This window comes from Mauremys mutica, chromosome 2 (genome assembly GCF_020497125.1).
Source record: "Mauremys mutica isolate MM-2020 ecotype Southern chromosome 2, ASM2049712v1, whole genome shotgun sequence".
In the NCBI taxonomy this organism is placed as follows: domain Eukaryota; kingdom Metazoa; phylum Chordata; order Testudines; family Geoemydidae; genus Mauremys; species Mauremys mutica.
Genome location: NC_059073.1, coordinates 134859255 through 134886373, shown reverse-complemented (window position 1 = coordinate 134886373; position 27119 = coordinate 134859255). Strand labels below are relative to the sequence as shown.

General features: G+C 43.0%; 1 long non-coding RNA gene across 1 annotated transcript; it reads left to right on the top strand.

The window, feature by feature from the left end:
- The first annotated feature begins 1957 nt into the window (after positions 1-1957).
- LOC123364731 lies at positions 1958-26766 on the top strand. The gene is made up of 4 exons (XR_006577243.1): positions 1958-1997; positions 18450-18546; positions 20830-20932; positions 26113-26766. It is a non-coding gene; the product is annotated as an uncharacterized LOC123364731 (long non-coding RNA).
- Positions 26767-27119: the final 353 nt, after the last annotated feature.

The window sequence follows — 27119 nt, the reverse complement described above, 5'->3', positions numbered from 1 at the left end:
TAATCAGTTTTCCTTGTATATCTATTTTAGAGAAGAATTGGATATGTATCCCACTTGATCAGTTTTTTCCATGGTGTATCCTGAAGGGATCTCGGCTTCAATATGCTATTTAGTTCAGCTTAGCCTTCCAGGTACTTAAGGAGTAGAGTGTGGGAACTGGTGTTTGCAGCTCAGCCACGGACTGACTCTGTGTGACTTTGTGCAGACCTTTTAACCTCTCTGTGAAATGGCTATAATAATACTTCCCTGATTCCCCGGGGTGTTTGAGGCTTAATTAATTAATGCCTGAAAAGCACTTGAAGATCTCAAATGAGATGTATATAGCCGAGCACAAAGCATTAGTGATATATCATTATAAATGAAATATTGAAAACAACCTATGAGCAGTGATTGAAGTTCACTTGCATCTTCAGTATCCAAGCCATGTTACATGGGGATGGGCTTTATCCCTTCAGCAGTATGTGGTTATTTTGATGGGATGTCTATGGTTTAGATATTTATTAGCTATCTCATCTCCCTACCCTTCCAGCAATAATTGAAAACCTTAATATTGGACACAAAACATAATTCGATATCATCCCCAAACCAACTCTCAGAGGAATCTTCCTTCCAGCACTGAATTTTCATAACGATTATAAATTAGTGAAGTTATTTACATCTTTCACTCTCACTTCATTTAATGATAGTCAAATAAAGAGTCCTCAAACTATTTTCTCTAATGTTTGATTTTCTTGGTATAATTATGCCCCGAAGGGTGGGTTCTTTATACTCTGTCTACAGCCCTTGATGAATGCAGAAAGGACAGAGGAGGAATAAACCTACAACACTTTATCCTGGGGTTTTATTTTCCAAAGGAAATCAAACCACTCAAATAACCTCCTGCTGCACTATTCCCTGCTCCAGTGGACCTGCTATTTTGTCATACAGCAGGCTAAAAGCTTGACACTGCAAAGAGGGCGGGCAAACTTTCCAGCTTTTGATGGCTACTCTCCTGTCCCTCAAGGTCAGAAATAAAAATGACACAGAGATTTCCTTATCCATCCTTATGCCTAAATTGCTCAGCAGCAAAAATAATTGCAGCCATGTCAGCATGACATTTTGACCTCTGCTTAATTTTATGATCCATGTATTTTAAAAGAAGCTATGAAAATCTGCATTAGATGTCTTTAGTAAACTGAAATAAAAACCAATACACTATAAAATTAATTAGCAAATCATTATTATAATACTTGAGACTAATTGAGTTCTGGGCTTGTGTAAAGGGGTGAATTTCACCCTAAATGGTAACATTTCTTTTTCTTCATTGACAATCCCATCCCCAGTTTCCCATGAGTCAGGAGAGTTAGCCCCAGTAATTACTTCATGTTAAATTGTCCCTTCATGTTCAACTGGAGACATTATTCTTCCCTTCCCCAAGATCTCTGTATAGTATCAACAATGAATAACAATTGATACATTCCACACTATTGGTGGCTGTTTTTGAGTGGTGGATCATTTGTTTATACACAGCCTGTTTGTGCACTGCATTTCTACCCTGTTCAAAGCGAGGGCAAAGATACTAACCAAACATAATTCTCCTTTAGTTTGGGCCCTGATTCAGGTAAATGCCTAAGCTCATACTCAACTTTAGCTGAAGCGCTATGCCTTACACAGGTGAAAGTATCTTACTCCCACTTGGCACCCTACATAAAGGTTAGTCTACACTGCTGTGCTAAATTGGCACAGATGCATTAATACTTCTGAGGTGTGTCTGGTGAAGATGCTCTCTGCCAATGGGAGAGCGTCTCCCCCTGACATAGTGTGATGTGGACATAGCTTTAAATCGATGTAATGTGCATCACTCAGGGGGGTGGCTTTTTCACACCCTTGACAATCATAGGGTAAGCAGTAGTGTAGACAAGCCCTAAGTGCTTACATAAATAGTGGGGAAGTGGAGAACCACACCTAGAAACTTTAAAGTGCTCTGAGATCCACTAGGATGAAGAACACTATATAATGTAAGACATTATTATTTACTATTTACATTTATTTCTAAGACACTTTATACATCCTTTATGCCTCTTGCCACAGCTAAAATTTAAGAGACATATTTCCAGTTCTCTGTTCGGTTTCTTTTATTGCACCAAGGGGCTTCATTAAGATTAAGTGGAAAATAATTATCACCAATATTTAAAAAAAATTCATTACACTTTTTCTTTTCCTCAGATAAGTGATTTACAGAACAATAATTAAATGTCATGGAATAAATCAAAGAAGAGATACCAACATTTGATAGTATTTTGTAAACAGACTCAATGAGTCCAGAGAGAGGTGGTAACTATTGATGTGTCCATAAAAAATCTCCATAAAGCCCCTGGAAAGAGAATTGGATGTAAGTACAGGAGGCTGATCAAGGAGGATTGTAATATATTGAGGAGTGCTTTTTTTGTTTGTTTTGTTTTGTTTTTAAAGGAGCACCTTTGATTCTGGCTCACTGAGATTTGAAACACCAACAGACTGTTTCCCACCAGCCATGGTTGTTTCTAAAATCAGGGTAATTAGCGCCCTTTTTTTAAATCCCTACTTAATCCTCACTGATATTTCCTCCTCACACATGTTATGAATTGAGCAAGAAGGGAGTTTGGAGATTTCTGCTTGGTGGTGAGCAATATGGTGAATATCCATACCTGGAACGGATATTCCCTCAATCACTATGGGAAATAAACTGAAAGCACCTGGGGTAGGGGTGTTACTGTATTTTATAAAGTATATTGGCAATATGGAGATTTGGGCTGTTGAAGGTGTCATTTGAAGGGGCTCAGATACTGTGGTGATGGGCACAGTATACAAATCTGAATCCTACCTTCCCTTTTGATATGGTTTAGTAATTAGTGCACTGGACTGAAATTTGGGGGAGAGGAGGGTCTAGGTTCTTTTCCCACCTCTGCTGCTGGGTGAGCTTGGGCAGTTACTTTGCCTCTGTGTGTGTCTTAGTTTCCTCATCTGTAAAATGGGGATAAAGATACCTCCTCCTTTGTAAAATGCTTTGAGATCGATCAAGGAAGAGTGCGGTATGAGCTCTAGCTAGGTATTATTTTCCTACTATCTCTGTCTCCTCTCTTAATCAGGGGTAATGTAACCAACCCCTTTTGTATCTTCAGTGGGGTTTGAGCCCATTGACCTTTAGTGCTAAAAGCATAAACTTCTTCAGCTAAAGCACTAAAGGACTTGATTCAGTAAATCACTTTGAGCATGTGCATATGTTCATTTCTCTTTAGGACAGTGTTAAGCACAAGTGCTATCCTAAATAGGGATGCTTTCCTGAAACTGGAAGCAGAGGTAGACTAATCTTTTATATGAGCCAGCTACTAGAGAGTAGGGTGACCAGACAGCAAGTGTGAAAAATCGGGATGAGGATGGGGGGGTAATAGGAGCCTATATAAGAAAAAGCCCCACATATCGGGACTGTCCCTATAAAATCGGGACACCTGGTCACCCTACTAGAGAGGAAGATCCAGGTTGTTGTGATGTGGGGTACAGTGACATAGATCTTTATGGTTCATGCTGTTAAAGAACATATGTGCCTTACTTCTGACTTTGTAACCCATCATAGTCAAATCTGTACATATTACTGGACCCATCTGGCATTTCTCATACTGATACATCTCCCATTTAGTTACATGGCTGCTAACATGGGTCACTCAAGCATAGTGTAGAAGAGTAGTCTTTCAAGCACATACATCTTCATATGTGAAACTTATTGAATATAAGTAATGTGCACATTTTTAACAGTGAGGGTAATTAACCACAGGAACAACTTACCTAGGTATATGATGGATTCTCTATCATCTGAAGTCTTTAAATCAAGACTATATGTGTCTCAAAAAGTTATGCTCTAGCTCAAATAGAAGATATGGGCTGATGCAGAAATTATAGAATGAGGTTCTCTAGCCTGAATCATGCAGGAAGTCAGTCTAGATCAACATGGTCTCTTGTGGCCTTAAAATATATGCATCTACTAATACCATGTGTGAAATGAAAGTCATCTATAAAGGAATCCCATACCCTACTGTCCCAATCTATATGAGTATATCTGGCCAGGATGGTTAGTAAAAAGATTTCTTTCTCTCTTAAATTGTAGTGAGTGGCTTAACTATTTCAAAGCTTGATTTTATATATATGGTCACTGGCTCTTTCAGTTTCAAATGATGTCAGAAACCTGACAGCCAGAACCTGTGAGGCATGATGGCATGATTTAGTGTGGCAGATGCTTAAAGATGATGTCCAAGATGTTACATAAGAGTGGAGTCTAACACTAAACTGTATCATTTTCATAGAGTGGGCAATGTAGGTTTATCACTGAAATGGGAAAAAAGGAGAGGTGCTTAATAGAAGAAATTAATATTATATTGGGGCTTCATTGTGCTGGGTGTTGTACAAACGCATAGTGAGAGACACTCCCTACCTTAAGACTTCATAATCTATTCTAAACAGATAAGAGAGACAAAAGTGGGAGGGGAAATAGAATCACAGAGACTTGCCTGAAGTTTCACAGGTAGTCAATGATGGAAATAGGACTAGAACCAGGAGTTCTGACTCCTCATCACATCCATAGGGGAAATTAATTGCATTATACAGTAAGACATATTATTATAGGGTAATAAAGACAAGAGAGTGAATAAGAGAAAAAGCAAGGAACAATTACTATAATGAAGTTGTCAAACGATCAAAATGTGAAAAAAAAGAAAATTAAATAAAAATAGCATTCACGTTTAAAAAAATTAGAAAAAATCAGATCCTCTCTGCCAAAAATACAAAATAAATGATCCAATAGAAAAAAAGTGTGGAAAGCAATAAATTAAGAAAGCTATAAAGACAGAACAATAAATACTGAACATTAAAAATAACAAAGGCATGGAAAATAGCACAAGAACCAAAAGGGTTTAGTGAAATAAAAGCGTAAATTTTTACGTTAGCTCATGGAAGAAACAAGAAGAATGAGAGAAATAGGGCAAAAAAAGAGAAGGGAGAGAGAAAAATGAATACAGTGAAAGGAAGACATTAAAAAAAAATTGAGGAAGTGTGAAAGAGAAGAGGGATGAGACATATGAGAGGAATAACAGATGCAGGGGCGGGTCTAGCCATTTCGCCGCCTCAAGCACAGCGGCACGCCGCGGGGGGCACTCTGCTGGTCGCCGGTCCCACGGCTTCGGTGGACCTCCCGCAGACGTGCCTGCGGATGCTCCACCGAAGCCGCGGGACCAGTGGACCCTCCGCAGGCATGCCTGCGGGAGGTCCACTGGAGCTGCCCGACCGGCGACCGGCAGAGCGCCCCCCGCGGCATGCTGCCCCAAGCACGCGCTTGGCGTGCTGGGGCCTGGAGCCGCCCATGAACAGATGCATGCTGGGTGTATTTGTTACATAAATAAAATGATCAATGGGTCAGATCCTCAGCTGCAGCAGAACAATATTTGATGTACATGAAAGATGAGGAGTAAAGTTTTTTTTCTCAATTTCCTGACCCCTCATCTCCCTGAACTCAGGATTATTTCCACCCTCACACAACTTGGAACAGCCTCAAGAGTGCTCTAAATTGTGCCATCTTGTAATGGCCCCGTAGGGATCATTATGTCCATGGGTATCACTAGACCTAAGGTGCTCCAGCCATGGTCTCATCATGTCCTCTTAGCTTGGAATGGAGGGGTGGTGTAGAACTGTCCAATAGCCAAGAATTATTCCACACTGGGGAAATACTCAGCTGCCCACTTCAGGCAGTTTTAAGTCTCATTTACACTGCTGTAGCAGCTCAAAGAGGGCCTGATCCAAAGCTCATTGAAATCAGTGAAAAGACTCCCATTGATTTCAACAGAATTTGGATCAGGTCGATGGTGGTAACAAAGATCTGACTTGGTATTTCTTACCAAATTGGACTGATTCTGACAGACCTTTTGTCATTTCCCAACAAAATTGTCCTGTGAGTTTGGGGCAGGGTTCTGTTTGAATATGTAGGCAGTGGTTCACGTCAGTTTGTAATTTATCCAAAAGGGCTCCCCAAGCCCCTGATGTTGGTTTATTACTGATTATTATGATTGTTATTTATTTTATTCATTAAGTGCTGAAGAAGACACAAAATGTAGACCATGGCAGCACTGAAGAGTTTAGAATCTAAACCACACACATTGTTTTATAATGTCATATTGTCCTGACAGATGTTCTGCTCTCTTAAGAGCTCCAGTCTATGCTGTCAGACATAGGAAAATAGGAATGTAAGGATTTGATTAATTATTTGGCATAATCTAATTACCCTAATTATTGTGTTACAGTAAATTAGTATAGCAAGCAGATATTGTAATGAGGCTGTCCTTTAAAAAAAAAAATCTACACTCACACATTTTGCAATGCAATGAGCAACCAATGGAGCAAACATAGGATATGAAGGAGGACACTGTCTTGTATGAATGAAACAAAAGACACTGACCCTGTATTGAGCGGAATAGCTCTCGTTGCAAGTAGTTTCATAATTTCTATAGAAGTTAAAGGAGGGTGGGGGATGGGGTGAGAAGGAGTCAGTTCTATACCAGTGGGACTTAAGCACATACTTAAAGTTAAGCTACAGTTGAACTTGATCCAAAGGCTGCAGTTTCAAATTGGTTACTAACATGAATGGGGGAGCAGGGGCAGGTATAATGGAGGCGATGACACAGCTTAGGGATATTGAAACAGGCAGCAGCATTCTGCGTGTCCTGGGCACTATTTTGAATCTATCAAGGAATCGCAGCGAGGTGCTTGAACTCTTGCCCATCTCTGATCAGAAATGAGCGGAACATGGCACCAGATCCCGACAGATGTATAAATCAAATGAGCTGTTGATATGGATTACTTTGCTTTGTCACCGCTATTTCCCCGGGATGAAATATATTGTTGTGATAAAAAATTACATGGCAAAAGCTCCTTATCTGGGGGATTAAAAGTTAAATCTGTTTTTGTTCTAATTTCCTTCTGTTCTATTTTGAAAGACCAAGGAGGCCAAGCCGATTTTTATTCCACTCAAACTCAGGGCAGCTTGGCTTTGATATTAAAGGAGAGGAATTCATAGTAACCTCACACCATCTTGAGCCCAACCACCAAGAAGTGGGTCAGAGGTTGCCCAGGTGGGATTTGTATTTTCCTACCATACACAGTGTGAAAATGCCAACTATTGCCCCTCCCCCACCTCTAATTGACTTGCCAACTGCAGAAAAGTTCATTTACTGTAATCAATATCACTTTACTTCATGCCTCGATCAAAAACTACTTTCCACAGTCGATAGCAATTAGACAGACAGACTGAGATAGAGGTATTGATGGAGATGGAGCCAAAGATTTATACCTGGTTACTTTCCTTTCCAAATACTAGCAGGGACAACTGCTAATTGTAGGATATTGGATTAGCAAGCGTTCACTGAGAAACTAGCTAGCAAGGAAATAGCACAACTCCATTCATGTTGGACAGTGACTCAGATTCATGGCCCAGTTCTGCTCTCAGTGCATATAGTATAAATCCAAAGTAAATTCACTGATAGCAGTGGGGTTACTCTAGATTTACACAAATGTAAATTAGAGCAGATCTTGGCACATGGAACCAGATCAATTTACACCAGCTGAGAATCTGGCTCTGTATTGTAAAGAAGAGAAGAAAAAATGTGTGAGCTCAGTTCTCAGATTTTTAACAGTGAAAGTAATTATCCATTGGAACAAGTTAATTAGAGATGTAATAGATCCTCTATCACTTGCAAGACAGGCTGTATCTCTAAAATATAGCGCAAGCAGAAGTTATGGGGTTGATGCAGGAATTGCTGAACGAAATTCTCTGGCCTATGTGAGGTCAGATTAGATGATTGTAATGGGGCCTTCTGACTTTAAAATGTATGAATCTATGAACTGCATCCAGTACCCACTGCGCAGAGCTGCAGAGGAAAGGCTTGTGTAGCTCCCTGATCCTGGGGATCAGGAACTAGTTTAGCCGTCAACATAATTTAGAGCAGTACAAAAAGACCAGAGTGCCCTGAGGACTGAGCTGTGTCTCTTCTATACCGTATACAGTGAAACCAGTTTTGGGCAGGGATTTCTTTTCCATTTGGAACCTGTCTTGGGCAAAGTGCAGTTGGCCCTCAAATGAAACTATTAAGAATAGTAATTAATAAGGATGATCTAATAAGTATAAGAAATAATGATGATCAGCTAGCTGGGATGCCAGTTCTCAGGGTGGCTGCTTTACACAGGGCCGGTTTTAGGGGGGATAAGAAGGCTGATAGCCCTGAGCACTATTTTCCAGGGTGGGCAGGTCATTGTTGTGCCACTTGGCATTTTTTGTTTGTTTGTTTTCTTTTATTCACTGATTAGCCAGCCGCTTCTTTTTCTTTTCTTTTTTCTCTCGGATGCTTCAGTTCCATAGGAGCTCTGATTCCTGTAGTCTCTGAGCCCTGGTCTACACTTACCGGGACGTTCGACGCGGCGAGTTCGACTGCTCGGAGTTCGAACTATCGCGTCTGATCTAGACGCGATAGTTCGAACCCCGGAAGCGCTAGTTCGAACTCCGGTACTCCACCGCGGCAGGAGGAGTTGCCGGAGTCGACCCTGGAGCCGCGGAGTTCGCTTCCCCGCCGTCTGGACGGGTAAGTTTTCGAACTAGGGTAGTTCGAATTCAGCTACGTTATTCACGTAGCTGAATTCGCGTACCCTAGTTCGACCCCTGAGCTTAGTGTAGACCAGGGCTAAGAAAAGCTGCTTTCAGGAGACAGTAGCATGTGTTTTCATGCTCAAATGCATTCACATATGGACACACACCAGTGTGATTAGATTTGTAGGTGTGATGGGTCAGATCACAGAACCCCCCTTGGGAGCTGCCACCTGATGTGCCAAGACAACTTCTATCCCTGCCTTCCCTGCCAGCTTGGGGTCCCAGCACCCTGTCTTGCTGAGCCAGACACTCCCGTCTGCTCCAACAAAGACCCAGGGTCTGAATTACTTGCCCCAAAGCTGCAGGTTTACCTGAAAGCAGCTAACAGAAGTGTGCATGTCTTTAACACTCAGACGCCCAACTCCCAGTGGGGTCTAAACCCAAATAAATCCATTTTACCCTGTATAAAGCTTGTACAGGTAAACTCATAAATTGTTTGCCCTCTATAACACTGATAGAGAGAGATGCACAGTTGTTTGCTCCCCCGGGTATTACTACATACTCTAAGTTAATTAATAAGTAAAAAGTGATTTTATTAAATACAGAAAGTAGGATTTAAGTGGTTCCAAGTAGTAACAGACAGAACAAAGAAAGTCACCAAGTAAAATAAAATAAAACACGCAAATCTATGTCTAATCAAACTGAATATAGATAATCTCACCCTTAGAGATGCTTCAGTAAGTTTTTTCCTCAGACTGGACACCTTCCAGGCCTGGGCACAATTCTTTCCCCTGGTACAGCTCTTGTTCCAGCTCAGGTGGTAGCTAGGGGATTCCTCATGATGGCTTTCCTCCTCCTTCGTTCTTTTCCACCCCTTTATATATCTTTTGCATAAGGCGGGAATCCTTTGTTCCTCTCTGGGTTCCCACCGCCTCCTTCTCAATGGAAAGACACCAGGTTAAAGATGGATTCCAAATCAGGTGACATGATCACATGTCACTGCAAGACTTCATTGCCCACTTGCCAGCACACACGTATACAGGAAGACTTACAGGTAAAACACAGCCATCTGCAGACAAGTGTCCTGGTTAATGGTGGTTTGGAATCTTGATGACTCCCATTAATGGTCCATACTTTGCATAATTACAATAGGCCCTCAGAATTATATTTCATATTTCTAGTTTCAGATACAAGAGTGGTACATTTATACAAATAGGATGATCACACTCAGTAGATTATAAGCTTTGTAATGATACCTTATAAGAGACCTTTTGCATGAAGCATATTCCAGTTACATTATATTCACTCATTAGCATATTTTTATAAAACCATATAGACTGCAACGTCACATTCTGCTCCATCACATACTTTTCCCTCAGCAGATGATCCACTCCAGTGGTGTATGGTTCATGCTGATCTAAATTCTGTGCCATTATATGGTCCAGAGATAAATGGAACAAGGGAACAAGGCATAAGGTGGAGGAATAGATCTTAAAGATGAGGGAAGCAGGAGAGAAAGGTACAAAGGAAGGCTGTGTGAATGATGGGAGGAAAAATGTATTTGTTGTGCATTTTACCTGACAAATCTCACAATGTTTTCCCAAAATTATTTACTTGTTGAATTTCTCCCCTTTGCAAAGAGGCTAGGACCAGACATGTATGCTGTTAAAAGCTGAATGTAAAGAGCTGCACACTGAAAGCCACTGCAATGCATAACACAATTTTTATGATTCCTACAAAACGTATGAACAATGCTGTGTATTCTTAATCACAATCTAATGGCACGTTATCTAATGATATTATATAGACAGATCTTTTGTAGCACAGTCTTGTAACCAGGGCCGGCTCCAGACCCCAGCGCGGCAAGCACGCGTGTGGGGCGGCCCTTTCCCGGGGGGGCAGCAGGCTGGGCCGGCGGACCTGCCGCAGTCATGCCTGCGGGAGGTCCACCGGAGCCCCGGGACGACCGGACCTGCCGCAGGCATGACTGCGGAGGGGGCGCTCGTCCCGCGGCTCCAGTGGACCTCCCGCAGGCATGCCTGCGGCAGCTCAAGCAGAGCCGCCGGACCTGCGAACCGTCCGCAGCTGCGGGAGGTCGAGCCGCGCGACCAGCGGACTCTCCGCAGTCATGCCCGCGGGAGATCCGCTGCTCTCGCGGCTCCGGGGCGCCTCCCGAGCATGACTGCTTGGGGCGGCCAAAAAGGTAGAGCCGCCCCTGCTTGTAACATGCACCACTTAAGTCCCCCCCTTCTGATTTCAATGGAAATTAGGACTCTAAGTACCTTTGTGGATCTGGGCACAAGAGCTTAAATTGTGCATAGGCCTTGTACTAACCTTTCTGCCTAGTAGTGAATGTTACCCTTTTATACACTCACAAATTTCTGAGGGAGACATCATTCAGCACTATCATGAAAATATGACAGGCCAGAGTAACACATAACACTGAACTGATGAAGCCATTCAAAGTTACTGTTACAGTAAGGGTATGTCTACACTACAAGAGTAGTTCGATTTAACTTAGGTCGAATTTGTGGATTCGACCTTATGAATTCGAATTTGTGTATCCACACTAAGGACACTAATTCGACTTTGTGAGTCCACACTAACGGGGCAAGCGTCGACATTGGAAGCGGTGCATTCTGGGCAGCTATCCCACAGTTCCCGCAGTCCCCGCTTCCCATTGGAATGCTGGGTAGAGCCCCCAGTGCCTTCTGGGGGAAAAATGTGTCGAGGGTGGTTTTGGGTAACTGTCGTCATTCAACCGTCACTCCCGCCCTCTCTCCCTGAAAGCGCCGGCGGGAAATCTGTTACCGCACTTTTCCGGTCAGAGAAAGCGCGGACACCACAGCACTGCGAGCATGGAGCCCGCTGCGATCATCGCTGCACTTATTGCCGTTGTCAACTCCTCGCACCTTATCGTCCACCTCTTCCACAGTCAGCTGCTGAGAAATCGGGCGAGGAGGCTCCGGCAGCGCGGTGAGGACATGAAGTGTCAGAGTGGCACAGACCTCTCACAAAGCACGGGATCCCGCGCCACGGAGATCATGGTGGCAATGGGTCACGTTCATGCTATGGGATGGCGATTCTGGGCCCGGGAAACAAGCACGGACTGGTGGGACCGCATAGTCCTGCAGGTCTGGGATGAATCACAGTGGCTGCGAAACTTCAGGATGCGTAAGGGCACTTTCCTTGAACTGTGAGACTTGCTGGCCCCTGCCCTGAAGCGCCAGGACACCCGGATGCGAGCAGCCCTGACTGTGCAGAAGCGAGTGGCCATAGCCCTCTGGAAACTTGCCACGCCAGACAGCTACCGGTCAGTAGCGAACCACTTTGGCGTGGGAAAATCTACCGTGGGGGTTGCTGTGATGCAAGTAGCCCACACAATCGTTGACCTACTGCTCTCAAAGGTAGTGACCCTGGGAAACGTCCAGGTCGTCATAGATGGCTTCGCCGTGATGGGATTCCCAAACTGCAGTGGGGCTATAGATGGCACTCACATCCCTATCCTGGGACCGGCCCACCAGGCCAGCCAGTATATTAACCGAAAGGGCTACTTTTCAATGGTGCTGCAAGCACTGGTGGACCATAGGGGACGTTTTACCAACATCTACGTCGGGTGGCCGGGCAAGGTTCATGACGCGTGTGTTTTCAGGAACTCTGGTCTGTTTAGACGCCTGCAGGAAGGTAGTTTCTTCCCGGACCACAAAGTAAGTGTTGGGGATGTGGAGATGCCTACAGTGATCCTCGGGGACCCAGCCTACCCGCTAATGTCCTGGCTCATGAAGCCCTATACAGGCGCCCTGGACAGTGACAAGGAGCTCTTCAACTACTGGCTGAGCAAGTGCAGAATGGTGGTGGAGTGTGCTTTCGGACGTCTGAAGGGGAGATGGAGGAGCTTACTGACTCGCTCGGATCTCAGCGAAACCAATATCCCCATTGTTATTGCAGCTTGCTGTGTGCTCCACAATCTCTGTGAGAGCAAGGGGGAGACCTTTATGGCGGGATGGGAGGTTGAGGCAAATCGCCTGGCTGCTGATTACGCTCAGCCAGACACCCGTGCCATTAGAAGAGCCCAGCGGGAAGCGCTGTGCATCCGGGAGGCTTTGAAAGCTAGGTTCCTCAGAGAGCAGGGTAACCTATGACTGTCCAGTCTCTTTACAGAGAAGCTGAACCTGCCCCTGTTTCACTTACTATTCACTTTTTTCAGCGGTTACATACCCCGTTCACCAGGTTTCCCCCCTTCCAACAGACGTTTAAAAATAAAGTTATTGGAACATTTTTAATTAACAAAGTTTTCTTTACTAACGAATTCGCGTTCAAGGGTTCAAACAGGGACGCAGACTGTGGTGGGTACGGTGTGCAGTGATGTACAGACCGCTTCTACACTCGAGGACTGACAGGCTCCTGCTCCTACAGCGGTCTCTGGGGGGAGGACGGTTACAGGAGGGTGTGCAGGAAGGGGTGGGTTTGCAGGAAGGGGTGAGGGGTGTGTGGGAAGGGTGAGTTGGTGTGGGGGGATGATGGCTCTGGCTGGGGCTCAGGGCATCGGAGAGGTTCATGGCTAGGGTGGAAGGGCATGGTAAGGGCAGCCTGCCTTGCCATTTGTGGATGCCAGGCGCTCAGACCCTGGGGCAACATACACGTCCCAGACTGACCTGGGGCAGCAGACACCTCGCAGAGTGACCCGGGTGCCTACTGACTGCACTCTGTGTGTGACCTGCTGTTGATCCTGCCCCCATGTCTGTACCCCGTTAATGGTGGCTGTCCTATGCAATTAACAAACCCCTCCACCCCCCTTCACACAAAGTCTTCTGCAAAGAAACATGACGGAAACAGTAATGAACAGCAAACTATTTTTAATACTCAACTACACAGTTGGGGGATGAAACTGGGATTTGGGATCGGGTGAGCCAGGAAGGGAAGCAATTCTCATACTTTAGGGAATGAGAGCTGTTTGGTACATGAGCGCTCTGCTGGGGTGGAGTGACAGTTTTCACGGCCCCTAGCGCCCCTCCTTCTTGTGATTTTGGGTGAGGGGGGGACAGGACTTTGTGGCGGGGGAGGGCGGTTGCAGATACAGTTCAGGGGGGCTCTCTGCTCCTGCCTGTGGTCCTGCAGAACATCCACAAGGCGCCGGAGCGTATCCGTTTGCTCCCTCATTAGTCCAAGCAGCGTTTGAGTCGCCTGCTGGTCTTCCTGCCGCCACCTGTCCTCCCGTTCGCTGTGTGAGCGCTGCTGCTGAGAGAGGTTCTCCCTCCACTGGCTCTGCTGGGCCGCCTCGGCTCTGGAGCAGGCCATCAGTTCAGCGAACATCTCGTCCCGAGTCTTTTTCTTTCGCCGCCTAATCTGCGCCAGCCTCTGTGAGGGGGATGCCGGGGCAGTTCGGGAAAGAGCCGCAGCTGTGTGATGGGAAAAAGGAAGTGATTTCCTTGCAAAGATACATGTTTGCGAACACTGAACACAGTCTACTCAGTTTCTGTGAACAAGACCATACAGGGCACCTAATCTCATGTGCTCTCAGGACAAGTTCGAATTTTCGGCATTCGCTTTCATTGCCTGGGGTCTTGCACTGGAGATCGGACAAGCGGGGCAGGACAGCAGAATCCGTGTAGGAGCCAGGCCTGGTAAGCCGTAAACTTTAGGCTGCTTAACAGTTAATGGATAGCAGTGCCCTCCTGCTGCAGGCAATCTGGAAAGCATAAAGTCTGACCCTGTTCCAGCCCCTCGCGGCTGCCCCCGGGAAAGATCCCTGTATGCTTTTCCTCTGCGGCCTCCAACACGTGGCTGTTAAACGACGGTCATTGTTATGCAAAGGAAAAGTGAAGCATTCACAATAGTAACATTAAAGTAATTCCCCTAATTAGATGCAGCAGTCGCCGAGCGAGATCACCCTGAGGCGGGTCACCAGGAGAAACAGAGAGCGCATGCTGCGTGAATCCCTGCACAGACCAGGGCCCTATGCTGCCATGCTGGTCGAGGCAATGCTCCCACTATACCTCAGGATGGCCTGGCGCAGAAGAGTGTGCTTCCACGGAGCACCAAATAAGGCACCTCTCCCCAGGAACCTCCTGCGGAGGCTTTTCGATTACCTCTCCGAGAGCTTCGTTGGACTGTCCCAAGAGGATTTCTGTTCGATCCCTATATGCATTGACCTTCTTTTCATATAGTTTTTATTCCTGTTTTTTAAAAAATAAATGTTTACATGTTTATAGCACTTACCGACTGATCCTTCCCCTGATTCAGAGTCCGGGTTAAGGGCCGGGGAGGGTTGGTAGGGGATCTCTGTGAGGGTGATGAAGAGATCCTGGCTGTCGGGGAAAGCAGTATTGTAAGCGCTGTCGCCTGCCTCGTCCTCCACAAACCCTTCCTCATCTTCCCCATCGGCGAACATCGCCGAGAAACTGCCCGTCGACACTATCCCATCCTCAGAGTCCACGGTCACTGGTGGGGCAGTGGTGGCAGACCCACCGAGAATGGCATGCAGTGCCTCGTAGAAGCGGCATGTCTGGGGCTGGGCTCCGGAGCGTCCGTTTGCCGCTTTGATTTTTTGGTAGCCTTGTCTCAGGTCCTTGATTTTCACGCGGCACTGCGTTGCATCCCAGCTGTATCCTCTGAGTGCCATGGCTTTGGAGACCTTCTCGTAGGTCTTTGCATTCCGTTTTTTGGAGTGCAGCTCCGAAAGCACAGACTCATCGCCCCACACAGCGATCAGATCCAAGACTTCCCGGTCAATCCATGCTGGGGCCCTCTTTCTACTCTGAGATTGCATGGACTCCTCTGCTGGAGAGCTCTGCATCGCTGCCAGTGCTGCTGAGCTCGCCCCGATGTCCAACCAGGAATTGAGATTCAAACTGGCCAGACAGGAAAAGGAATTCAAATTTTCCCGGGGCTTTTCCTGTATGGCTGATCAGAACATCTGAGCTCGGACTGCTGTCCAGAGCGTCAACACAGTCCACCCCCTTCTTTTGAAAAGCACGTTGTTGCCACTTGAATGCTGGGATAGCTGCCCATAATTCAGCACTCCCAACAGCGCTGTAAATGCTGCAAATGTGGCCACACACCAGCGCTGGTAGCTGTGAGTGTGGCCACACACCAGCGCTGGCCCTGCACAGCTGCATGACCAGCACTGTAACTCCCAGCTCTGCAACTTTCAAGTGTAGCCAAGCCCTTAGGATTTATTTTACCAGTAGTGGATTGGGTAATGAGAGAGACTGCAGAACAATCAAGGGGCAGACAATGGACTTTTACAAACAAGATAGAGGATCTTGACTTTGCTGATGACATCAACTTGCTATCGCAGACCTATAGGGACGTGCAAGTGAAAACAAATGATCTCCAGGCCAATGCACAATTAGTAGGGTTGAGAATCAGTACTCAGAAAACTAAAACCATGAGAATCAACACCCAACAAGCAACACCAATAATACTTTCTGGGCCTGACATTGAAGAGGTCTGATATTTCACATATCTTGTCAGCATTGTGTGTACAACAGGTGGAACAAGCAAAGACATTAAAGCCAGAATAGTGAAAGTCAGATATGCCTTTGCAACTCTAAAGTCAATGTAGAGAAACTGAAATCTTGCCCTCCAAACTACATTTCGAATATTTAACACCACTGTCACATTGGTCTTCCTATATAGTGAGGAAACTTGCAGACTTAAGACCTTACTTGCTAAACTCCAAGTTTTCATAAACATCTGCCTTAGACAAATCCTCAATATCAGATGACCACAACAAAACAAAAACGAAGAACTCTGTAGGAGGACAAAACAGAAACTGATAGGACAGGACATTATAGAAATGGAGATGGCTAGGACCTATGTGGAGGAAAGACCTGAGTAACATAACAAGACAGGTGTTGGACTGGAACCCCCAGGGCAAAAGGCAACAAGGTAGACCAAGGATAACATGGAAATGCACAATAGACACAGAATTGAAAGCTAATAAGTTGGAATGCAGTAGGCGCCCAGTAAATATGGGAGGCAGTAGTGAGGACCCTACATGGAATAGAGAGGCATAAGAGAGAGGAGAGAGATTATATACTATATAAACTGGATGAATAACAGTGTGGTCTAGTGGCTAGTGCATCTGATTAGAACTGAAGCAGCTGGGTTCCATTCCCAGCTCTACCACTTGTCTGCTGGATTACCTTGGGCAAGTCACTTCACCTTCCTGCATCTCAATTCCCCACCTGTAAAATAGGGAGAATGACACTAACACTGATCTCCTTTTGTAAAGTGCTTTGAGATCTCTGGATGAATAGCACTATCTAAGAGAGAGCTATTATAGTGTTACGATTATAACAAAGGTAAAAACAATTTATTCAAAAACTATCACAAACTTATTGGAATACAGTTTTCAACAAATATTGTTTAACCTGTCATAGTGCAGAAAGGGAAAGAAGCAGGAAAGTCCACCTCAGTCTCCACTCCAGGTGCAAATCACAATTTTTTGACTGGATCTTCTCTATATACACACAAAAACCTACCAAAACATAACACTAAAATGCACTCACAAGTTTTCCCCTGAGAGAGGATGAGAGAGAATGAATCACACATGACAGATGTTAGTGATGTTGCTTAATGCACTGCTGGAGGACACTCAGATACGGTGACTGAAGGCTGTATAAGAACCTTTATAGAGTAGAACAAAATAGAATAGGCAAACTATGATCAAGGAAATTAATATTTCAAGAGTTTGTGATATTGGCATCCTGACCAACTTCAACATCCTCTAAGGGTTTAGAATGACACAAGAAATTCTTCACAGCAGCCTTCCTTCCTTCCGTTAGATATGTACTGCATGTAAATCTCTTTGTATACCACACACGCTGTTCTTTTAGCAGTAGAGGTTTTGATATTTGTTTACTCCAGCACAGATTGAAATCAGAGAACTCTACAGCATCTACATGACCAAGAAGTGTCAGTCAGCTTTCTTAGCACAAATATTATCTTACCTTAAGTGGACGCTATGTAACTACTCTTCTCCTTTCAATACCACGTGGATGTTTGACCGAGACTCATTTCATAGTAAGCCAGTAGGTTGAAATATTTGTCTCTTGCCAGCACATGTGGCATTACAGCACAGTATAGTACAGAGAGATTTTCACCACTTGTTAGACTCTGTTGTAAGGAAAGTATACAGCAGCATTATTTTAAAAGCACTTATTTCCCTGGTCATCTGTCAAGCTGGGTCAATGCTGCAAGGAAATATTCAGTTGATTAAAAGCCACAAACACACTGATGAAATTTTCAGCCTCTTTTATTGGTTTTCCAGTCACCTTTGTAAGATAGTGCTTTTCTTTTTATCTCCTGAAAGTGTGAACCTCACGAATGCTAGTGAAAATATGTTTACATGAGAAGACTCCTTTCTGCAACTACCTTAAAAGCCAGTTTTGTTTCCCTCCATTTTGTTTATAAAAGTTTGAATCATCCATCCAAACCTTTCTGGGTTTTTTTTTTACCCCCCTCAGAAACCTAAAATCACTAGTAACTTCGAATATCTTGATCAGGAGTTTTTAAAGCTAATTTGAGCACTGATGTTACTGATTGTTATTGGGTAAGCACTGGAATAAGTGCGTAGGAGGTTGTGGAATCGCCATCATTGGAGCTTTTTAAGAGCAGGTTAGATAAACTCCTGTCAGGGATGATCTAGATAATACTTAGTCCTGCCATGAGTGCAGGGGACTGGACTAGATGACCTCTCGAGGTCCCTTCCAGTCCTATGATTATTAGACTGATATTCGTATTATTATGTTGCAATTGTTAATGCTGGCTCTCATGTTACTTATGTTTTGTTTTGTTGTCACAGGATCAGATTCTGATACCCTTACTTATGTTGTACCTTACTCCTGCGAGTAGTCAACAGATGTTAATGGTACTATCTGTGGAGTGTAGTGCTACTCAAGGTGAGTATAGCTGGCAGAAATGTGACCATTTTAATTAAGATTACAGTCAATAAAATAAGGGGACACATTTATTATTGGCTACAAATAGTTCATGAAACTAGTTCTTTCCAAGCAGCATGAGTCAGATTCTCATCTGATATAGATCATCACACACCTGTTTACACCAGCTGAGGATCTGCCCCACAGTTAGCTCAACATGAGAATCATGTAGATGGATAACTCCAGAGACTTTAAAAAAAACAAAACAACCAAACCAAAAAAAAAGCCGATACAGTGACCTTTTTCCAAATGGTGTTTTAATAAATATTTCTGCAGGAAAGAATTTCTTTTAGATGCTTTTAAAGGCAGAACTACATAGTACACATTTATTATCCCCTCTCTATTGTTTTCTTTGATTAAAGTCACAAGCCCTTTTGCCTATGCTCCAGTGGCTCTAATCATAGGACCATCAGGGTATTTCCCTTCCTTTTTTTGCAGTAGAAGTGAAGTTAAAAAAAATTTATCACTCAAGCGGTTTTTTTTTTATCATCACATTTCAAGCTGTCACTTAAAATGTACAAACATTCCTGAGCAATGGAGACAGGTTTTTATTTTTTTTCTCACACCCCAGTTTTCTTCTTTGCAATAACTTTACTAATAGCACATTTGACAGCTAAACATGAATTTTGACTTTTGATCAAAGCCTCCAGAGAACTCAGTCAGCATCCCCCTCTCTGGCCCCACCTGTGTAACGGCAGTGCTATAATAATCAAACCAATGCCACTGCTAAAAGGAACTGTTATCTAATAAATAATTATCCCAAGATCACTTAATTAACCCCTTGTTGCCCCAGCAGCAGACTTAACCTAGCAGAAAAAGAACATAATTGAAAAACACAGGAAATCTATAACCGGCAAATAGAAACACAGGGAGAAGTGCGTCTGACTGGTGTGTAATGGAAACAGCACCTTGTGTGGCTTCTGCTGACCTTTTAGCGAAACCAGCAATATTAATTATGCACTGAAGGGATGTGGGTTTTCTAGATGGATAGAGATGGATTCTGTAAATGTGGATTTCTCAAGGAATAGTTTTTCATCCTCTACTCAGTACATTTCAGGTTCATTATTTCCCCTGAAAAATCTCAGTCAAAGTATCTCTCTTGGTCACAGAAATATGCACGGATATTCCAAAATGGACACTGGGTTAGGATGCTTCCATTTTGGGGAGTACTGCTTTAGACTCCTTGGGGCTAATTTCCAGAAGTGATGAGCAGCCCCCCACCAGTGGATATCCTTGAAAGCCATGAGTGCTTAGCTCTCGTGAAAATCAGCGCCAAGTCGATTCATGCTAGGCACCCAAAATATGAGGCACACAAAATGAATGGCTACTTATGAAAATGTTGTGGGTCTCTGTTCAAATAATGAACTGTGAGGTATATTGCAGACACCTTCGCTGAGTATCTGTATAGTTGTTGAAAATGACCAACGTGCAGAGGACAAGCACAAGGTCAATGAACCACTTTTGTTCTACTTAAGCCTTCAGTATGATTAAAGCAGTGCATAGGTCTTGTGCTGCCCCTCTGCACACGGGTGAGTTTCACCCAGCATGAACTAATCCTTCTCAAGTCTGAATCCTACCCAAGAGGCTTTTTTCATTACCCTCAAAAACAGAAGAAAACCCCATAATAAACTAAGCTCTTAAACTCTTCTGTTTTGTCTAGTGCTATGCAGTGATCATGGACTTCCCATGCCAACGCTAGTGGCCTTCTCCCCTTAAACGCACATTCCAAGCTCTACCACTGATCTGAAACCAAAATTTAAGGAGTTGAGAACATGGGTTTTTGGTTCAATCCCATCCCTAGCAATAAGTCTGACTGACATGCCACAATTTCTTACATTCAAGTTCGTTTTTAAACTCCACATTAATTATTCTTCTTCAGAGGCTCCATTACATTTGTCTTGTGCAAGGGAAGACAGGTAAAGTGAGTTAATTAAATCCTTTCTCACTGGCAGCATGATGAAATCTTAATGCTGCTGTCTGAGTTGTGATGTGTCCTTAAGTTATCCCTCTATTAAGAGCCTGATAGGTTGAGATGGATTGTTTGTTTATTTGATGGAAGTTTGGGACTCCACTTTGGAAGGAATGAGAAAGATGCACTCCAAAGGAACAAGGTGCAACAAAGGTTAAATTGGGTGATTTGTGGGGCACCATTCAAGCATGATTAGGGTCATGTCACGTTTTATCGGTCTCTGCATTTTGTGCTGCACAAGTACATCATTTTCACTGTCTCTTTTACACTGATAGGAAAGGATACACTTGCATAGGACGAAGAGCCAGGAAGAGATGTGTGCATGTGTGGAACAAGGAGGATTTGGGAAAGAAGGAGAGGCTGATTCAAGTAATGAAGGTATAGCTATAGCAATATAGCTATTGCAATATAGTGAAAATTTACAGAAATAAACTATACCGATAGAAACACCTTTATACCAGTATAACTGCATCCATACTGTGGGGGTTGCACTGATCTAGCTATATCTGTTAAGAAAGAGATGTAACTATACTGATATTCATGACAGATTAAATAATTTAGAGGCCCTTTGCACTATTGCAGTTGGGCCTCCCCCTGCACACACATTCCCTGCCCCAAGGGAGAGGAGGCCCCAGGGGAAGGCCTACCCAAGGGAAGTTGCAGAGGGGGAGGGGGTCAGAAGCCAGAGGGTAGTTGCCCCTAGGGGTGTGTGGTGTCATGGGGAGGGGGTCGGGTCCTGTCCCTAGGGTGGGAGGCCCTGGGAGGAAGAATGGGATGCAGAGTGAGCCTGCCCCACACTCACCCCACAGTGGCTCCTGTCCCAGTGGACTAGTTAGATGCCACACAGGTTTGCCCCAGCCCGCTTTCTTTCCCGTCTTGGTGTTTTTGTGCATGTGGGGTTTTTTCTTCATTTTTTGGTGATCAGGGCCCCCTCCCCTGGGATGGAGGCCTTGTGCAAGTACACTGAGTGCACATTGGTTAATCCGGGCCTGATCATGATAACAACTTTGGAAGAGGTACAAATTGCAATGAAGGTTGTGGGATAGATTATCTACTTACTTACACCAGGATAAATTAGAAGGAATTATACTGAAATCTCCTATGAGGAGGACCATCTTTTCCCCCTAACCTTATTTTCACATTGCACACAATGTTGCTCTAAGGTAACGTGACCCATGTGTTTCACACACTCTGTCAGGACAGTGTGAACTGGCAAGGAGAGCATGAGATTTTTCAGATGTTTTATTCATGTGCCACTTGACTGCTCATTTGCTAAGGGTTTACAAATGCTTCATCAATTTTTAACAGGCCTGATACCTAGTTTAAAAAAAAAAAGGAGGGGGGGGCAGAGTAGAACAACTATAAAAAAAAAGTGGAGAATGAAATGGGCATTAAATAATTCACACTTACTTATTGCATATTCTAACCAAGTTAATTTTTAAAGGAAACAGTTATGCTAGAGACAATTAAATTAAGTTTATCCAGTTCTTTCCAAGAAGGGCAACAAAACCCATGTTTTCCCCTGATGCATGACACTTGACACCATCACAGAAGCAACACCAGTAGTTTTCCCAGTGCAGTGTTGAGACACCCTCATACCCTCATGGAGGCAGGAGCATTTCACACCAGTCCTAGGCAATGCTTCTCTCAAAGAATAGCATTGATGGGATCTAAAGCGGCTTGTTAATCTTCCTCTGGCCAGAGTGAGAGTAGCCATGATTCAGGGCCTTTCAGCCAATGGAATTGGAAAGTTAAATGAAGAGAGAGATCCCAGAGAGAACTCTGGCTATACTGAAAAAAACTGTGGATTTAATCTTTTTTATAAAAGCATCTTGGAGAATGTAGTACAGGGAATAATCTTGCTTTTCTAAAGGCTTAACTACTACATGAGGATTTTCCATCTCTAATGTCTATGATATGAAACTCATGGAAATTTATTTTCAAACTTTCTTAATTATCACTCTTAACTTACATAATTTTAAAAAAAGAGGCTATGACATATGCTTCTCATTGATAGAGATGATGGGTAATTTGATGCTTTTTAACAGAGAAATATATGTACTCCCTGGCTGGGATCACTGATTTAAATCCCAGTAACATTGATTTACACCTGAAACCATCTGTGTTAGATACATTGAGCTCCCTATTGCTTCTGTGTGGGCAAGACCTAAAAAACCTAAGGTCTAGTCTGCTTTGTGCAGACATTAGTTCCCAATGCTCTTTTCAAAGACCAGTTTTTTTCCTGGTAGCCAAACTTTTATCTCCCTCCAACCACCCCAGAGCTAGCTTCAGTTGTATAGTGCCATAGGTATACAGGGCCAAATTAATCATGTTATGGCCAATTCAGATTTTAGGGTCAGAAGGGACTATTGTGATCAGCTAGTTTGACCTCCTGTATAAAACAGGCCACAGAACTTCCCCAAAACAATTCCTAGAGCATATCTTTTAGAAAAACATCCAATCTTGATTTAAAAACAGTGAGTGATGGAGAATCCACCACAAACCAGAGTAAACTGTTCCAATGATTACTCTCACTGTTAAAAATGTACACCTTATTTCCAGTCTCAATTTATCTAGCTTCAAGTTCCAGCCATTTGATCATGTTATGCCAGTCTCTGCTAGATTGAAGAGCCCACTATTAAATATTTGTTCACCACGTACATATTTATAGATTGTATGTAAGTCACCCCTCAACCTTCTGTTTATTAAACTAAATAGATTCAGCTCCTTGAGGCTGTCACTATAAGGCATGGTTTCTAATCTTTTTTAATCTTCTCATGGCTCTTCTCTGAACCGTCTCCAATTATGCTCTGAACAGGGAATATGCGAGCTACCTAATCTCCATCTCTGGGCTGGGATCTGTAAGAGTGCAGGGATAGATCTGGCTTTAGTTTATTAAACGCATTAGGACCTTTCAGTATGGAAGTTGCTACACAGATGTAACTTGTATTATTTTCACCAATCAAGGTAAGTTATTAGTGACTTATAAATTCCATATGTATATAGGTAGAGTACATAATTCTGACTTTTGTTGGTGTTGCTAAAAGGCAAAAAAAATGAAGTTTATTTTTCAATGTTGTTTGCTAGTTAATATTTTTATAAGCTGTGTAAGAAATGCAGATTTCTATAGGGAAAATGGGTTGTTGAGGGTGTTTTGCTGGGTGAATTAAAAAAAATAAACAAAGGAAATTCTGTAAACTTGACTAAAAATTTGGACTAGACAAACAAACTTTTTCTCAAATCTATTCAGAGTGGTTCTGTTTTCCCGTCCCTTTGAAAATGGTTCAGGAAAACAGAAGTGATCACCATAGCCCTCAATTCTGAGAGCCCAATTTTGCTGAACATATCAATGCATGGGATTTCTTTTTACAAAGCCTTCTGAAGCCAAAGCAATTGTGTTGATGGACTTTGACTCATCAGAGGAAGAGCACAATCAATTATCTAATCTCCTGAGGAGGGAAAAAAGGCATGAGAGCCACTGTGTGTAATGGGAAGTACATTCCCTGGTACAGTGTTTTGATATTTACATCTCGCATAGTGTAGGGCTACAAAATAGTGCTTTTTAGAAAGGTTCTGTTTTTAAAAGTTAAACACTGGACTATAATCAGGCTTCAGGGAACAATACATTAAACATTAAGATGATCAAACAGACCCTAATAACTCTTACACACACAATTTTTGGTGCTAACAAGGTTGCCAACAAGGACTGGGAATAGAACATAAAAGCATCCCTAAATATTTCCCTATGTTGAAAATTAATGAACCAGTCTCAGAGCTGTCTGGAAGATGGTTACAGGAACTGCACACAGGATACTTACCTCTACCCATAAGAAAGTTGGGCCAACCTCACAAAAATTGCTTTCCGGAGTCTGAGAGACTGGAGCTACTCAGAACATGTCTGTGCAAAACTAAGGCAAAGTCTGTCAAATTATTAGGGACCATAAACTAGAGGACACTGGGAAACCAAAAGCATAGTCTACATACAGAATACTGATTGTGGAAGCAATGTGACACAGCAGAGATTGCAGTAGAAAGTGTCTGTCTCACTGTTCAAAATATGTGGGTACATGAGAGTTATTAGGAATGATAAATGACCTTTTAATAAAGAAGCAACTTTAGCCCCCTCTGACATATCTGGGGTGGGGAAAATCTTCCTCTTTTATACTTTAGCATCATGTGTACAGCTAGACACTGGATGTGTCTACACTGGGGGAAAAAGGTGTATTCTTAATTCTTGTTAGCTAACAGGAGTTAACATGAGGTAAAATTCCATTGTCTGTTCCCCCAAAAGTCCTAGAGCCTCACATAAGTACACCACCAGTGTAGACACAGTACCTCAAGTACAACTTTGCAGTGTGGCTGCTCACACTAAGGGTATGTCTATACTACATGCCAGATCGGCGGGTAGTGATCGATCTAGTGGGGATCGATTTATTACATCTAGTGTAGACGCGATAAATCGATCCCTGATCGCTCTTCCGTCAACTCCTGTACTCCGTGGCGACAGGCGGAAGCGGAGTCAATGGGGGAGTGGCAGCAATTGACCCCACGCTGTGAGGATGCGAGGTAGGATCTAAGATACGTCGACTTCAGCTACGCTATTCTTGTAGCTGAAGTTGCATATCTTAAGTCAATTCTCCCCTTCCCTCCCCCCCCGTGTAGACCAGGCCTAAGGCTAGGCCAACTCAAGTGCCAATTAATGGAGTGACCTGTGCTGTGTAGACAAGGCAGGTTGTAGTGCTAGCACAAGTTAGCTGGTCAAAGTAAACCACAGTCTTTAGCTTGATCAGCTAACTTTTGCCGAAATCATGAATTCCCATATCTTCACTAGGATTTTACCTTTTACCTTGTGTTGAGAACTCACCTATTTTTTTTTTCTCTAGTGAAGTCAAGGCCACTGAGCCCTTTAGGCCCTGATACTAGATTCATCCTGGCTTTGAAGGTGCCAAACACTCTAATACCTAGGACATTCCATTATTCAACATTGGCACTGGAGATCTACACTGCACAGTTGTGACCTGGTGCTATAAGTTATGAAATACAAATTGATTCACCTTCAGTTGCAAGATAGTCTATTTGGAAACCCCTTCTTCTGCATTAGGGGTAAAGACATTTTGGGTATATATTTTACAAGGACTTTGTTTAATTGTTTCATCTTGAACTTCTAGCAATTAGTGTTTGAATACTAAGAATTTCTTCCTTAATCCCATCTATATAGTTACAGCTTCCTTCAGCTTCTGCTTTTCCCTAGACTTTGTTTACCTGCTTTTTGTACAGCAGACGAACGATTACCTAATACTGAATATTTGTTGCCCATTTTTTAATCCATTATTCACCAAGACAGCTTTCTTTACAGCATTAACACATTTAATACTTACATAGTGAATTATATCTTCATGCACCCTTACCAAAGCTAATCTCTAGTTCTCTCCCACCCATATGTAGTCTCCTTTTTAGCAAAAATTCTGAATATCTGCTTAGTGTTTTTCTTTAGTACATCTCAAAACATTTTACAAATGAGGTCAGTACAATCACTCCCCTCTTTTCTTTTTAAATAGATGATGAAACTGGCACAGGGAGGTGAAGTGGCTTACTCAAGGACACACAGTGGACCAGTAGCAGAGCCAGGAAAAGAAACTAGGTCTCCTGAATCCCAGTCCAGTATTCCAATTCACTAGACCACACTACCTCACATGTAGAGAAGTATATTGAAAATTTAGTACACTATAAAGGTTAATTTTTGAAAAAAACATGAAATTAATAGATTATTAATTTTCATATTTGATTCAGTCTTTTTTTAAAATTCTGAACTGGAATGCTGCAGAAACCAGAGGACCTTGCCAGTTTTATGTCAATCTTATCATAGACACAGTGATCTCGTATACTGTGCTCACAAAGTAAGCTCTAGGACCTTCAGATCTCAAGCAATCTACAAGGGCAGTGAAGGAGCTAAAGTCCCATTCTTGTGCATCTTAGAAGCTCCAGGAGGGCAACTTCATGCACCTCAGTGACAGTGAGAGCGTCATCCGCATTTCAAGGTCACACCGCTGTCTGCCAAAATGTGTGATGCAAGAGAAAAATGAAACTTGCACTATTACTGGGTAGTTACTTCCAACAACCACATGAAAAAGGTAAAAAGAGATCATAATTAAAATTAATGATACCAAAATTCTTCACAATTTTATCAGATTCTTTTTGTTTAGCCAGAAGACAGAACTCAGACTATACCTGAATTTATACAATGTATTAATTTAATTACATAAATATTAATAAATTAATAAGGAGTTACAGAAAGTAAAATAAGGTGATATGACAGTCATAAAGTTAAAACTATAAATTTAACATGGAATATTCCAATTTTTATCAAGTAGGTATATATACTCAAACCTAGTTAATTCATTTCATACATCATAAAGTAACGATTTTAACAAAATCATCTTAGTACAGAACAGAATTAACTACCAGTATAAATCTTTTAATACAGGACACCACTTTACTGGCAGAAGTAGAAGTCAAGAGTTTGCCACAATTAATTACACTTTAAAAAGCTCAATAAGGTTTAAGG